Raw genomic sequence first — 17,140 nt, 5'->3', positions numbered from 1 at the left:
ATTTCGCCAGACACGTTGTCAAAGGTTTCGGGTAATTTCATTCAGAGACTACGCCATATTATTGCTACGCATGGTGGATATGTGGAAAATATCGTACTATAGAGTTTCCCAGACCGCAGCGCCATCTGTTGTTGAAAATTGTAACTACTGTAATTTCAAAAGTTTGTCTGCCTGAAAATGTACTGTTGTCCCAAGCATATTGCAACAAACGGTGTTTTTCTATCGCTGCTCGTTTAGTTTTTATTGCCGTTTCAAATATACCGGTCATTTTTGAAACACCCTGTATTTATTGATGGTCAATCTCAGTGAGCTGTTGGCAATGGTATATTCGTTGCTTTAAAGTCATTCTTGACTAACATTAACTCACCACATCCAGACTTTATGGTAACTAACGCTCACGACCGTTACAGCGTGTTTCTGAAGAAAACCTGATTTTCATCCTCATAATGGCGCCACTAGCGCCATTTTCATGCTACTGGCGCGAAACTGGGGTAGACCTCATTCTTCAGATGTAGAAACACTCCTACCAACTTTCGTTTATCTCCCTCAACTCCTTCTTGACGCTGGGACCTTTTTTTCGTACGTTTGGGAATGAGAACCTGGAATAACGGTCGATACTGGATGCGGTGTGACCACATGATCGATCTAAACTGCCACACACCACCCAAACTTGAGGACGAGGTAATGATGCAGGGAAGTGACCTTATGGAGAAGGGAGCATAATGTTCTGTTGACCATGCATAGTGATGCCTCCAAGTCACATGCAAGAATGGCGTTCAGCACACAGACACTGCAGAGACAACTAAACAGAAAGTTTGAAGAACAGAACTGGGACACCACAGCACAGTTTAGAGCGCTGACGTATACAGTAAACAAGTAGACATACAGTCATTCTTGACACAGGATAACGTCATCAGTGTAGACCATGGGTACAAATATTCTGACTTCCACAGCTCAGTTCTCAGTTTTGCGGCTAACCAGTCCCCAGGTGTAACGTGTGACGCTCCACGCAGAGCACGCATAGATGAGTATGATCTATGACACAACAGGTAGTCCGGCCTGAAGGACTTGACTGATGTGGGCTGCTGGCATGGGAGGCTGGCGCATCGTTTCCATCTTCGTTCAAACAAGATTTGGGTGCCTCCCACCACTAGGCCGGCTGGAGACTTAGCTGATGTATCTAATGAGCTGCTGAACTCCCACTGACCTGCGTGTACGAGCCGACATCAGTATCATAGCCCGTTCTCTGGCTGAATGACTGTGACGTAACAAATGGTTCAAATGGCTCAGAGCACTGAGGTCATCAGACCCCTAGAACTTAGAACTGCTTAAACCTAACTAACCTAAGGACATCACACACATCCATGCCCGAGGCAGGATTCGAACCTGCGACCGCAGCGGTCGCGAGGTTCCTTACTGTAGCGCCTAGAACCGCTCGTCCACATGGGCCGGCCATGACGTAACACTTCACGACTGCGGCAGCGTTGTGCAGAGCGGCTGTCTGTGTCGCTGTGGTGCAGTCTATAACATCAACAAGAGTGCCCTGGTGTAGTGTGCACAACATGCCGTAGCTACTAAACGTGCACCCAGCTGTGGAAGCATCGGGAGACTGGAAGCGGTGGGGGTTCACTCAGAGCACTGTAGGGGAAATGCTGAGCACTGGAGGGGAAATGCCATTCTAAACTGAAGCCTACGGTGACGTTTTTTGTAAATATTAAGTGGGGTCCCTCCATGTGCACAACTGCATGGTGACTGTTCAAAAAGTTATACATCTGCTTTTTTTAGTATCGAAGGAGAAATGCGTCGAAAATGCAGCGATTTATTTTCGCCTGGCTTGTTAACAACTTGTAACTTTCCGAGAAGCGTCATGAGTGGCGATGTTTGAGTAAAACCTACTTATTTCTGTGGCTGCCAAGTCAAAATTTGCTCCTTTTGCCAAAAAATGGCAGAGTTTACACTGTCTCACCTCACTGATATGTTGTGCAGACATACTGCGAGAGAATTCTGCTGTATTTAATTTATTAAGTGAGTAAATGAAGAAAAGTAAAGTCAGTAGCTTATGAAAAAGCACATCTTCGGTGCAAAAAAAAACTTATACCTTCACATATGTTTTTCCAAAACCCAGAGCATTACCCGTTTCACCAGCTAACGATGCCCCTTAAAAATTACGGTTTCAGTGAAAAGTCTTTAGTTATTGGAGTAACACGATAGATAATGAAATTTTACACAATAACGATATGGTAAAATACTCTCCTTTTCACGTGCTATCATTTGCCAGAATCTCATTTCTGTACCTCAAACAGTTTAGGAAATATAATATTGAATATTTCACTGTGGCTTTATCACTGGCGCGGCGCGATCGCAAATGTCAGATTAATTTTATCTTGTATATGTAGCAAAATATGACAGAATCATAGCGACCTCTATTTTTCATTGCAAACTTTTTCGAATTTCGTGCGGTGTCGTACTTTCACGTAAATTTCACAATAAATATGACTGGTAACGCAATTATGAACACATCTTCATGAAACTAACATGTAAAGCTGTAACTGAAGCGAAAATGAATTTTTTTAGCGAATAGTTTCTGTAAAACAGTTTGAGAAACAATTTTTTTTCTTCTTTACCTGCTGGTGGCCACCAGAGGCAGTGCGACCAACACCGGCCGAGCAGCGGCCCGCTGTCCGTGACGTCACGATGCACAGAGCACACGGTACACACACGCCTTGGTCGCCGCGGCAGCCCAGACGGCGGGCCGCGCTGGCGTCAGCGCGCACTGGCGCGCACAGTGCGCTCCTGTCTAGTCTGCTACTGGCAGCCCTGAGGGAATGCCACTCTGCACCCACGAATAACAGACGAGCATTCTGTTAACAATGTCTCATCATTAGCCTCTTCGGGGCTGCTATAGACCCCCACCACCGCACACCACTCTACACGATCCTGCCAACTTGGAGACAACAGACGTGGAGGCTCTCTATATAATCAACGCAAACTGTTGCTCTCGTTAGTCTGCCAGTAACTGGCCAGATGAGCAGAACTCTCTCCCGACCACCGCACAAGTGATCACCTTCTGTTGAAGCCGCTTCTTCTAGTACAGTGACTCGTAACGTGACTCCCATCACGTCGACTAAGCCCTACGTTAGAATTACGAACTGTCTTATGAACCAAATTATGACTTGCACAATTCCCAGTGCCACTAAAGAGCAATTTTCAGTGCGATTCAGTGGCTCAAAACAGAATAAAATGACTCTCATAAATTGCCACTTCCGTTTCCATGCAAACCATATTTATAGTATACTGATCCTACCAGACTGACGTCTGGATAGAAGGGCACACGCTACACAAACTGAAAATCACTTACAAAAAGTCAAAATTAAAATTAAACCATATGCTTCACATGCTTATAAAGGTCTCCTCTGTGTATATGGCCTTCTTCCGTGGCTGACAAACTGTTAGCAATGATTAAATCGTGCTCTGTGCAAAACTCAGCCTGGCTGCTTCCCCTTTCAGTCCTTTCTCCCAAACAATTTCCCTTTCTTTTCCTGGAATACCAATTAAATTTCCGTCTCCTAGTTGAAAAGAATAATGTTGTTTTCTCATCATATATTCTTGTAATGTCTGTGGAGGTAGTGGGCGTCAATACTTGTTGAAGAGCGTGATGAAAAGCAATGTCTCCGAATTTTTTATGTGGAAATACTTATTAAAATTCTACATCTTTGGCCGGCCGGTGTGGCCGTGCGGTTCTAGGCGCTTCAGTCTGGAACCGCGTGACCGCTACGGTCGCAGGTTCGAATCCTGCCTCGGACATGGATGTGTCTGATGTCGTTAGGTTTAAGTAGTTCTAAGATCTAGGGAACTGATGACCACAGATGTTGAGTCCCATAGTGCTCAGAGCCATTCTACATCTTTGATCTTCATGTGTACATATTTGCAGCCGTCTGCCGCTAGAGGTCTCCACATTGTAGCGTGTACAATAGTGGTGTGTAACGTCACTGTGTATGCGTGTGAGAAACAGCGGGCTGTAATCGAACGTCGAATTGCAAGAGTCCGTCCACATGTGGACCACCCTGTCCTTCAGCTTGAGACTGCCGGAGCACAAACGAGCGTCGCGACATTTGCAACAATCAAACGCCTTGGCTTCACTGTCACTGTCCATACTGCCCCCACCTGGCACCATTCGACTCTCATCTGTTTCCAAAACTTAAAGAACACGTTCGGCGAGTTCGCTTCGATAGTGATGAAGCGCTGCAGGCTGAGGTGAGGTGGTGGCTCAGACACGACACAATGTCTCTCGCTAGAAGAAATGCGCTCTTCGTCGGGGTACTACACTGAGGAATAAATATATAGGCACTAAGAATAAAGATGCAGGGCGTTAGTAAAGTTAGTTTTATTGAAAAATCTTTAAGAGTTTCCAGAAAAAGAATTAGGAGGCATTGGTTTCCAGCACACATTCGTACAGTGGCTCTTGGCTTTGAGTCTGTCTTGCCTAATAATGCGTTTAGACCGTTCTTCATTGTATGTGACCACGATTCCTATTTTCCTACTCATTAAGAGACCCAGTCTTGCTTTACCGCTATTATATTTCGTGTTTATAACTCTCTACTCGCCTGACCATAAACCATGTTTTTATTGAAGTCGCACTTCATTAATTACTTCTACATTCAACTTTACCCTATTCTATTCTTAGACTTTGTCAGTGGGGAGATACGCGATCTGTTGATTTAAAACATGTGTGGATAAAAATCCTACATTATGTTCGCAAATTTTCTTTATGATTACAGGTTTCGGTTCATTGACTAGGCATCTTCAGACTCAAAATACAGAAAATTTCTTATGAAAAGTGAACAATATAAAATGCCTTCAATATTTTAATTTCCATTATGTAGTAAATACCAATCTAAAATGTTCGTGTGTGACAATCATTACACATCACCGTATTCTTAGAGTTAAGACTACCTAGTTAAATGCCTTGATGATTTTTTTTATTCAACTAGGTCGGCTTAGTTCTAAGAATGTGTTAATGTGTAATGATTATCACGCACTGAACAACATTTTAGACTGGTATGTACTACATAAAGTAAATTCAAATATTGAATGTATTTAGATTGTTCACTTTTTATATGCCATTTTCTGTATTTTAAATCTTACAATCAGACAATTTGCGATCTTGATGTAGGATTTTTATCCCCACATGTTTCAATTTACCCACCTCTCTTCTTAAATTGTCTGACCTCTCTACCCGAATGAGAGATCAAACTTCCCATGCTGCGAACCGTGGAATTCCAGCTTGTTTCTCATGATGACGACGTCTTCTTGAAAAGTCTCTGCCTAAGAATCCGATTTGAAAATTGTTTTGCCATCAAAATATTTTATCCGACAGGATACGATTGTCGTTATGTATAACTGTATGTCCCCGGGACATATAAGACCTGTAGCCTCCCATTATCTTCAACCGCTCTTTACTACCCATATGTTAGCCCGCCATCTGCACATACACCTCTCCGCTCTGGTTTCACGTACTGTGTGGCTACCTGTATCGCAGAAGCACGGAAGCCACCGGCTACATCCACGGTTCGTTTGGAGATCATAATTTTTACCGCATCTAATTTCCTCATAGAATGCTGAATCATTTGCGGAATGCCTGAGATTCCAATTAATATTACCCAATAAGTCATTTTATAACACGCATTACAACGGCCCTACCACACGTTTCTGGGGAGGATCGGATATCACTTCAGTCTCTGTTGATTCTACTTCTTCTCTCCCCGTAAAGGAAGTTTCGGTGCAATCGGAAACCTTTGTTGAACGTACCACAGAAACTACATATTTTAGATGCATAAGCTCTTAAGAGATTCTGTATCGTCTTACTAGCCTCTGCCTGTGCCACTATGGGAATCACGTGTGGATGGGGAGACTCGGCTCTATTCGCGATGTGGCGTGGCCCTGTATGGCGAGTTTTCGCCACAAAATCCAAACGTGTCTGCAGATTAAAAATGCGGCGGCACACTGTGAGTTTTCTTTTATTTTTGACAAAATTTTATTTTCTAAATTTTTTATTTTACTGTGACGCTGCAACTAGCAGAAATAATTCGCTGCGTTAAGCAGCGCTGCAGAATACAGGACAGCAAGTGAGGAGATCTTTCCTACGCAGGCGATAAAGAAGGGGCCTTTGGCGCAGTAACGAGTCATTGGAAAGAGGAGGTGTACTCGAGTCGCGAGGAAAAAAATCTCCCTTGAGATTTGGGGAGACCACATACATTTAGTCGCGAAACTAAGAATTTTCCTTATCATATGTCAGTTACCAAAGTCCGCTTTTGATAGACAAAGTACTAGAGGAGCATGTCTGTGATTAGAGTTTCAGTACAAAGAGAGTTTCAATACAAAGATACCACGATGTTGTAAACGAGTTAAAACAGGAAATAAATGCATGTTGCTAAGTAACCGATGATTTTGCGGAACGCTATCAAATTTTACGAAGTATTCAAGAGATTTCAGCTGCTTGACCATGTAGCCAGTCGGCGACAGGTTGTAATCAGAGTCTGCTCTTTTGTCTCAGTCAGCACTGGGATGTAATCTGAGTTTGTCCTCTGGACTAATCCTCTTAACTATGCTCTTGGTTGTAAAGTTTCTAGTTATTATCGGTTGTCGAGGAATACGATGTAAGCTCTATATTTTCATTCAATGTCGTACTTCATATTTGTACTCTGCAAATTTTTCAAACGGAGGTTTTCACTAGTTGATTCTAAGTACGAGCAATGTGACCTTTGTTTGCTAGTAGCATTGTTATTTCTGTGGCATTCAAAGAGCAGATGATCAGTGAGTCGCGTGCTGGTCATGCAGCTGAGTGGTCTGGATATAACTTTCAGAGCACAGAGATAACATACGAAGGATACGGAATTTTGTAAATATGCTTTTGTAAAGATTAATTTCAGAAGTCAAGATTTCCAGTTACTGTTGTTGCTGCACTGCTTGCTATGTGTTTGAAAAGCGGGAAGTTTTAATAGCATTTTTCTTAGTCCGTTTAGGTTAGTTAGTTGCATTGCTCAGAATAACAAAGTTATCGGTTCACAAGCCTTGCACTCAGAAGTTATAGATTTACCACCCCATTACCATTTAAATAATTAATTTTATGGCAGAGTAATATTTGTTATAAAAAGGTAATTCTTGTAAAGATTATTGTAATTATCAAACAACGAGTTTTCCTTACTCGTAATATAGTTTTTTGATTTATTTAGCATGCTTAATTGCTACCACCGTTTCCTGACGAAAGTGTGTACCACACTGCACTGTGTGGAACACAGTGGCTAAGACCGAAGCATGCTTAACATAGTTGCATCTTCTTGCATTGCACTGCACAAGTTTTTCACTCTTTTTGTTTAGCTAATCTGCTGCTGCGCTACATATTTCTCTACATCACATCGAGCAGGACCCGAGTTTCCATTGCCACAGGTAAGCTATGAAAATTTGTTAGGACCAGTTACATTACAGTCAAGGTTACAAGGTTATTCACAGCTAGATGTTGTTTTACAAAATTATTATTTGGCTCAGTTTAGATAAAGTTCTTGTGCAGACATTTTTATTCTTGCAGTGCATTGCTACATTTGCGTGTGCATTATTTACTGTTTGGCATTTTATTTAGTCAGATTGCCAGCGCAGATTTATAGTAGAAGCATTTTGGTTATTTATTCTTTCAAAATTCGATTGGGAATTTTATGTAGCATTTTTACTGTGTTAATATTATGTGGTGAAATTGCAAGTTACGTACTGTAGCACTGTTCACTGGGCTGTATAACACAGAATCACACAGGAACGTTTCTCTAGTTTGCAGTTCTGATTTTCTAATTAATTTGGCAGAAGCTAACTGTAACAACAGTATACAGTTACATAGTTTCAGATAGTATGCCGACTTACTTTATCAGAAAGCGTTTTCGTAATTAAACCATTTGTGTTGTTGAGGGCAACAGTGCACACACACAGGAAACAAGTCCACTGCAAGTTTTGTTCACAACAATTTTCAATTCACAATAGTCACACGGTTTTTAGTAATCTTTTAGGTGAATAGTTTCAAATAGTACATTGTAAACTGTTTACGGTCTTCTCTAACAAATGCATCGTAATGGCATCCCGGAACCTATTTTAAGTACCGACATTTGTACTTGTAATCCCAGATCGGCTCCTTGCAATTTCTTAAGAACCGTATGTACTACCTACAACAACTGCTTCGAAGGACAGCATCAACGAAAGATCTACGGAGAACAGGTAGCAGGAAATTACATTAGCATATTCATTAAGGTAATCCAAGGAAGGGTTAACTGAAGTTACGCAGTCTCCAGCCTGAAGAGATGAACAGCGGTACTCTACCTCACGTATGCCGCTTGCTGCGTGTCGTGTTTAATCGGAGAAACTTCTACGGTGGTTTTGAGCCACGAGGGAATATTGCAGCATCTCGTGAGCTTTACCGGCAGACGTAATTGTTAATAGTTTCATCACATCCGGAAGGCATTCGATACACTTCTGTAATGTCGTTTAGTGAAGCTTACCGTGCATCGGACCAGATTCGTTATTGGGTTCAGGACTTTCTTGTAAATGCAAATCAACACGCCATTTTTAACAGAAAAATTCTACTGGTGTAATGGTAATTTCGGGAATAGCCCAAAAGAATGTTAGAGGGCCGCTGCTGTCTACAGCTGTGGTGGTCAACTTGGTTCCTACCGTTCCAGTTTTCACCCTGGTGGTGAATAGTATGGATTTAAAACACATTTCCTTTAGGTTTTCGTAAAATTGCGACAAAACATGCGATCAAATGAAACTGTATGGTTCCAGAGACCTTTTCAAGTCTCAAGCATTTATGATGTATGCATTTGAGACTGAAGTGACGAATGAAAATTGCATTGAGGTCGGCATTCGAACCCAGAAAATACGCCGAGCACTACTCCACCCTGGCACAACTGCACTGCGCATCCGAGCACACCTCCATCGTCGATCCAAAGTCCTGCCCCCGCCTGAGCCCAGTTAGTACTCCTCCTACACTCGAACAGCGTCGCAGAGGCCCTCCAACTATATTGGCATAGCAGCTCAGCATCGAACGAAATGGGAGATACTGCCTGAAACCCAGAGACTGGTGCTTTAACCAAATGGAACTAGACGGTTCCACAGACCTCTTCAAGTCTCAAACATCTATGATGTATATATGTTGACTAATCCGACCAACGGTAATTTGTTCCCGGCCGGGATTCGAAGCCGGGTCCTCAGCCACTAGACATGAGTTAATCACTGCGCCACCCTGGCACAGCGGCTTTGCTCAGCTGCACAAACCACCCTGGCACGCCTCTCTCCTCAATCCACATTCCCATTCACGCCTCAGCCAACGGCGTAGTGGTCAGCGCACGTGCCTATGAATCCCCGCCTTCATACAAATTTTCACTCGCCACTTCAGTCTCCATATATACCTACGTTTTAATTTACTGTAACTCTGCTATTTTATTAAAATAAAGTTACTTCCTTACTTCATAAATTACTATTAATGTGGAGCTGGTGGGCTGTTACAAAATTTTACCGCTAACAGCGATAGAAAAGTGGTCGGTAGGTAAGAGAGATTGATTACCGCTGGTGTACACTTTACATTGACGCTCTAATGGATAACGTTGGAAGCTCAGTGAATCTCCTCATGGACGATGCTACTTTCTGTTGCTGTTATCTGTAGAAATGTTGCAACGCCAGAAAACTAGGCAAATGGAGGGAGGCCTGCCGAGGACTGACGATTGGTGGAGTTGACACTGAACACGAATAACTGCAAAGTACAGCAAATAAATAGGCGAGGAGATCCCCTGTTTTTCATTACACAGCAGTCCACAAGTCACTGGAAATACTAAGTACCGTCAAATACGTAGGAGTAAACAATGAGAGCTGCCTGAAGGGAAATGGCTCATAAAATGAAAAGTATTAAAAAGACGAGTATATATCAGGTTGACATTCGTGGGGAAAACATATGGAACTGAAAAAGGTGTCACATAAAACAATCGTTTGAACAATTAGTGAGTATCGTTCATCGCTGTCAGACCCTTACCATGTAGAATTATTACATCAAAAAAAGTTTTGCATCATCCCGGTTCCCAGAACTCCTGAAGACAGACGTTGACAGTCCCTTTGACTGTCTAGAGATGTCACTCAAACCGCCCAAAGATGTAAACAACAATGCATGAGCAGTGCCTATTTGACGGAGGGGGTCCGACAGCCGATCAGTTACAGTCATTCCACCAAGAAGGAGGTACACGGCTCGTGTTGTCTGTAGTTCAACCATGCCTAGATGGTCAATACCGCGTTTCTATCGCGTCTGCATTGTTACTCTGAGGCAGGAAGGGCTCTCAACAAGTATTTGCTTTTCAAACAGCTGAGCAAAACTGAACGTACTCAAACATTCACTAAAGTGACACACAATACTTTTAGCGCAACGCAATCTGACTTTCAATAATCCCTACAAAAGAATGGCCCTGACTAACATTAACCTATACCTTTCACAAATCACTTACCTCCCAAAAATCTTCGTTACTCGAACTACTGCAATACAGCGAGCGCCACTACTGCCAGGTAAATGAAAGATTCAGACTACGGAAGGCACTAGCTACTGATAGGCATAGTTAGCAAATGAAAGATTTTGATAGAGAACAAACAATTTATTTACCTCAGTAGTGTTCAAAAGTCATAATGTATATAGCAGTTCATGATATCCAGTATTACAAATTTCAAAACTCCATCTCTCTCCTCACATCCACCAGTGCTGGCGGCTCACCTCCAACTGCGCAACGCTACGCGCTGTTCACATCCAGCTGCCCAACACTACAATGGCAGACAACAATGCAAACTAGCCACAGACTGCACACAGCACAGCCAGTGATTTTCATACAGAGCGCTACGTGGCGTTACCAATAAGAAAACCTAAACAGCCTACTTACATAGCCCCCATGCTCCCCACAAAAAATTTTACAAATTGTTTTGGGCACTGGCCAACACAGATTTGAAAAAATTTTTCATAATTACAGTAAGAAAAATAACTAATGCACACACTTATTAATACAATGTTGGTCAAAAGCTAAAATTTTCTCACAGTCCATAAAGACAGTCCTGATCATTCATCATAGTGAAACTGCCGTTTCTTTTCTCAAAGTCTGAGCAGTAAAAGACAATGCACACGGAAGTAGTGGATTTCCATGCAGTCTCGAAGAAGTAGTGTTGTCCTTCCAACGGAAAGACAGTGCTGACTCTTGACATGCTGACAGGTAATGGGCCACAACAGAGCAAACCTACAGCAGAGTCATTCGACGTTTTGAAGAATATTGGTAGGTAGGTCATCACAGAGCAGACCCACTGTAGTCCTGGTAGAGATTATGGTATTGGTGGGCCACCAGAGGTGCAGACCCACTGCAGTCCTTGTAGAAATAATGGTACTGGTGGGTCAGCAAAGGTGTAGACCCACTGTAGTCCTTGTAGAAATAATGGTATTGGTGGGTCATCAAAGATGCAGACCCACTGTAGTCCTTGTAGAGATAGCCAGCAGCCATCTGTTGTGACTGTGCAGGTGCACAACCACCATTAAAGAGTCTTGCGGATAATATAGCAAGTCCATAACCACTACTTGTGCACTCACAAACTTTTTGGAATTGTCCTTAGAACCAGCAATGCTGTTATCCAGTCCCTTGCTGAATTATTAACACATGTGCAAACACTAACAGTCCCTACTTCTCATAAAATTGTCCATATACTATGACCAACACAAACGTGTGCAGTGAAATGGAACTTACAAGTTAATAATATGATGAACTGGTGTCAATTACAATTTTATAACATAAGAATACAATTACAAAGGTACAAAATACATCATTAAAAACATAACAATACAGATAACATTTGTAGTAATACAGGCTTTACAAAAGAATAGAAATAGACATATACATCAGTGTTACAGGAATTATGACATAATTAAATACCTAAAAGATCAGAATAATTATTGAACATCAACTTCACACATGAGCATTAAAACAGAACAGAATTAATAATGTCTAACACCTTTACAAAGTAAATAACATATTATTAATGCAAATTATATTTGAGGATAACAGTATTCCTCATCATAGTTCATGTAGCTGAGTATCAGAAAAATTCTACAACATAAGTCTTATCAGATAAACATATAAAGACAGGAAGAACATAAATACACAAGGGTACACAAACACATAGTGGGATAACACAAAAGGAAAGGACATGGTTTGTTGTCAGTGCAATATTTGGTACTGCAGTCCAACCCAAAACTTCATTCCATAGATCTTTCGTCTTATTTCAACCTTTGCTTCCACCAAAAAATCCTATCCAAGCATGCTTTCTGTATTTATTTCACATATTTCTTACATTATTTATTTCCAAGAAAATCCTACCTAAACCTGTTGTCCCTAAGCCCTACTTTTTTTTGTTCATATCCTCTTTCAAAATACTTTTTTGGCCAAACCATTTTCTTATAGCTTCTCAATGCATTTCTTCCAATTCATCACAACTCGTTCACTTATATAGCCTACCCCATCTTAAGCTAACTTAAATCTACTGAGCTCAGATGCTAAACTAAGGGACAAGGCAATGCAGCAGCATAAAACAATTAATACAAACAGCAATGAAAAAAATGGAAATTGTCAAAGCAAGCTGCAATAAATCTAAATTACCAAGCAATGCAACATTACAACTAATATGAACCAATGTGCAGCAACGAGAAAAATAAATCAGTAGTAAAACTAGCTTAACAGAGTAATACAAAGTGAAATTTAGTAGCACTGTGCCTGGCTCACAGCAGCAGAAAATGTAATAACTTATATCTAAACATGACAAAGCTCAAGCAAAAAAAATATTACACTAAAGATGGCCATGTCTAATACCTATGTCACATCTTAATACTAGAGTGATGCATCACAATTTATTCTACAAAAGAAATTACCAAGTACTTGAAAAGAAAATTCTGTATGCAATTCCTGTGAAGGGAAATGTCTTTATGTGCTCCTTCGTTTTTTTTAAGTACATCATAAAGTTAGTCTTTACTGGGCTGTAGGCATAAAATATTTATATTAGTACATCTATAAAATTTTATTTTAACCATTGCTGCAGTGCAGCTTGAAACTAGATATTAAACAAATCAGCAAATATATATAGCCTATATAGAGCAACGCATGAAACGTCATTCACTGGGCAAATGTCGTTTCCAAAGGCAAAAGAATCTCTCAACTAAAAGACAATAAATGTAAAATGTTTCTCATCATTTCATTAGGCATTTCAGCAAATATCATAAATTAAGAGCTCCACAGTGTAATCATATGTTTTCAAGTTTGAGTGTGTCGTATTTGCGATGCTTTCTACAAAGGAATGTCAATAGTGAGTATAATGGCCTCCCTTTTTTTTTCTACCTGTGCCTCTGAAAACGCACACACTAATGGCTTTTTCTCCAGGCGTCTGACACAGCTGGGTGCCAACGACGCATTACGTGCAGGTGGTCACTTAACTTTCTTACGGAAATATTTACAACAGCAGTTTCCGCTACAGTGACAGTCATATAAAAATATTTCACAGGTCAAGAATTTGCGTTACAAATCTGTAGAAACAAAATCCTATTGATATAATAGTGCCCAAAAAATTTTCGTCGGCATTGTGATACATTCACGCATTTATATATATTTCATAACACTTAAAGTATGATTCTTGATTTCCAACAACCTTTTTCACAAATCAGCGTCCCTAACCACTACTCATTATTCCTTACCTTATTACACATATACATATTCGTAGACATTCTTCAATATTTCATCATAATAAATACGTAGCATAATCAAATTCCTCATATAGCATTATCTCATTGATCATAAACATACCTCAACAGCATAATACACATCGTCGTCGTAAAAATAACATCATAACACCTCAATCAAATCTCAAAAACGTCGTAGCTTTCTGCAATAATGTCAAAACCTAAAAAAAATTCTCTGCTCATTTCAAGAGTGTCATCTACCTCAAACGTACTTTATAATCATGCTCCCTTACCAAATATATAATTCAAAGCTCTTATAGTATCACAATGGTTCCAAAAAAATATGAAGATCTCACACAGTACAGGCAAAATACAATTTCATAAGTGTGAAGTTACCCAACTGTGTAATTGCATAAACATCTCTCACTGACGTAGTAAAAAAAGTTTATCTCTCAGTTAAATGATCAGATAGCTGTGTAATTTATGTGTTAGAGGAATATGGTACCGATGTGTGAAGTTGTATAAGCAAATACCATATTACCTAGGGCTCCTTGTGCTTGCCAAACACATGGTACATAAAGTAGGCATGTACCCCACTGAGGATTAATGTAATTATACCCTCAGGTGTTACAGATTACAGCAATGGAATGAAATGTATCACGGAAAACCTTTGTATCATTGTACTTCAAATATCTTTAAAAATAAATGTTTTAAGTACAAAATTAATCACTCAAATACGTGTACTGTAGCGCTAAACTGTGCGTCATGTTGTAAGATAATCTCTGTGGAAGTCTCGTAGTTATCGTCCTCCAAAAGCTAAGTTCTACAGAAGTCAGTGTACTTACCTCATGATAAACAAAAGTGAAATTCTTTGCGTATAGATATCTTAGTTATTACGCTTATTGTTGTGATGAAGAAAGTACTGTGCTGTAACGTATTGTTGTGCTACGGAAAAGGCTGTCTCCTTGTAGCTATACCACAAAAGTTACTATTAAAACATGTTTTACTTTACAGAAGATTTCAGAAAAACTGTGCAGATATAAAACAGATACACCGCAAAAGCAACATTGTAAATTGTCACTCATTAGTAATGTCATGATATAATCATGTAGCTGTCACATAAACTAACCACTGTGTCATCTAGTATCTCTCAGAAAGTACTTTAAATCCAGAATGTATTTTCAAGTAAACCAAAATGTTGCATTAAAATCTCATTAGCAGTACCAGTATATGTCCTAAGTATGTAAGCCTGATAGTCGTTACGTAATCGTGCAACTAATAAGCAAGAATGTACAAATACAACACTGTGTCGTCTGTTCACTATAACAATGCATTGGTAATTTCTGTTTAAAAATGTTACCTAGGTTCTAGGCTGGATAGTTAACTTCAAAAAATTGTTGCATGGTAACAGTTTCTAAGTCTGACAATGCATACTAGAAATGTGAAGTGAAAGGTTTTATGGCAAAGACAAAGTTAACAAGCAGATTATCTTTCAATAAATGGTTTTACATGTGAAATGTGGTGTAAACCTTTACTCTTCCTTGTACGCAGTGTTTCAACTTCGACGCAATTATCATGTGGTATACGTCAGTTAAGAATACTGGAATTTTTCTCGAGGTTAGCGTCTATGTTATTTTTCTCTGAGCCAGCTGGCGCAAGCGGCTTCCTGCGGTGCGAGTCATTGTCTGCTATTTCTTTGTTGGCGTGCGTCGTTATTGGGATTAGGAGACCTAACTTCTACAAATTCACCTTGACGAGAAGGCCCTGCCCTGTTTGAAGCTCGCCAGTTCTGATGCAATTCAGGTCTGTCGTTTTGTCGGTAGTTTACATAGTTTCTTGTTTGTCGGTCATGTGGTGGAGAATTTCTCCCGGAATCGAAACTGCGTGCTGAACTTTTGTGTCTGAAATTATTCTGTCTCCCTTGATAATAATAGTTCTGGTTACCATATTGTCTGTTTCTATGATTGTTTCTGTCATATTCATTACTACGGAAATGCGAACTTTCTCTGTAACTATTACTCTGCCAGTGGTTGTCATATAGGTGGTGTCTGTTTTGGTCACGATTTGTGTTGTGAGAATAGCCTTGTCGTGCCCAGTTATTATTTCTTTCATCGCGGAATTGCGACGGATGTGACCTGTAATTGTTGTGTTCCTGTTTTTGCATTCCGCGATTGTCAGTGTCAATTTCTAATTCTTGTAAGAGTCCCTGAAAAGCTTCAATGTTGTCTTTGCAACGTCCTGCTAAAATAATATTCCTTAAATGTTCAGGCAATTTCATTAAGCAAATGCGGATGAGTTCTGAGGGGCTGTATGGGTTTGACAGGTACTGATTCTTGTGCAACATGTCTTCAAAATATTTCACAAGACTGGAAAATTCAGATTGTTCGAAATGTTTCATCATTATGATGCCATGTTTTACTCGGTCTTGTGTGGCTTGAGACCAATATGCTGAGAGGAAGGCTTGGTAAAATTCTCCTTCACTGTGGCAGTCGTGAATGACCGATCGCATTCTTACAGCTGGTTCATTCTCTAAGTAGCCACACATAAATTCTAATCTGTGTTCTAATGACCAGTTGGGAGGAAAACAATGAGAGAATTGATGAAGCCATGCTTGTGGATGAATGTCGTTGTCAGAATTCTTAAATGTTTTGAATTTACGTGTAGTAATGAACAGCTTATAGTCAAAATCATCATGTCGGCGAGTCGCATGTCGGTCATTGTTACGTCGTTTTGGCGGCTCCATCTCAAAATTCGGTGTACCTTGCCAATTTCTTTCATAATTTCCGAAGTGTCCTGTGTTATTATTTTGTGGTTGCTCCATATTTCTATGTCCCTCTTCCCGTACTGGAGCGCGAGTGTCCTCTGAAGTATGTAATTCTTGTATTACTTGTGCCAACTGATCTTGTACTTCCCGGATTTCTCTTTTGTACAGTGAATTGTTTTGATTTTGTTTGAATTTTCTAATTTGTGCATACTCTTCAGTTTCCGTAAAGGCCACAGGTCTTGTGTCATTCACCTACCTTTGTAGATAAATTATTTAGCTGATCCGAAAGTTCAACTACTTTCTCTGATAATGAACTAATTTCCTCCATGTGTCTTTCTGAACCAATTTTCAGAGTATCTACTGTGTCCTTTAAGTTTTCTTGAGTTTTGCAAGTTGCGTAACCGAATCGGTAGATGCAACTGAGTCAATTTTAGCTTGCAAGGTCTCATGATTTTCATGAACAATGGTTTGCAGTTCTTTTATGGTTGCTTCGTGATTCTGTAATGCATTTTCATGCCGCGAAAAAATAGGTTGGAAATGCTCACAAATTTGTGTTTTTACGTCATTACAGACTTTTTGACATTTCGATTCAATGTTATGAA

The sequence above is a fragment of the Schistocerca cancellata genome, chromosome 9 (assembly GCF_023864275.1).
Source record: "Schistocerca cancellata isolate TAMUIC-IGC-003103 chromosome 9, iqSchCanc2.1, whole genome shotgun sequence".
Taxonomy (NCBI): Eukaryota; Metazoa; Arthropoda; class Insecta; order Orthoptera; family Acrididae; genus Schistocerca; species Schistocerca cancellata.
The sequence above is the reverse complement of the archived record's forward strand: the minus strand, read 5'-3'. Positions refer to the sequence as shown.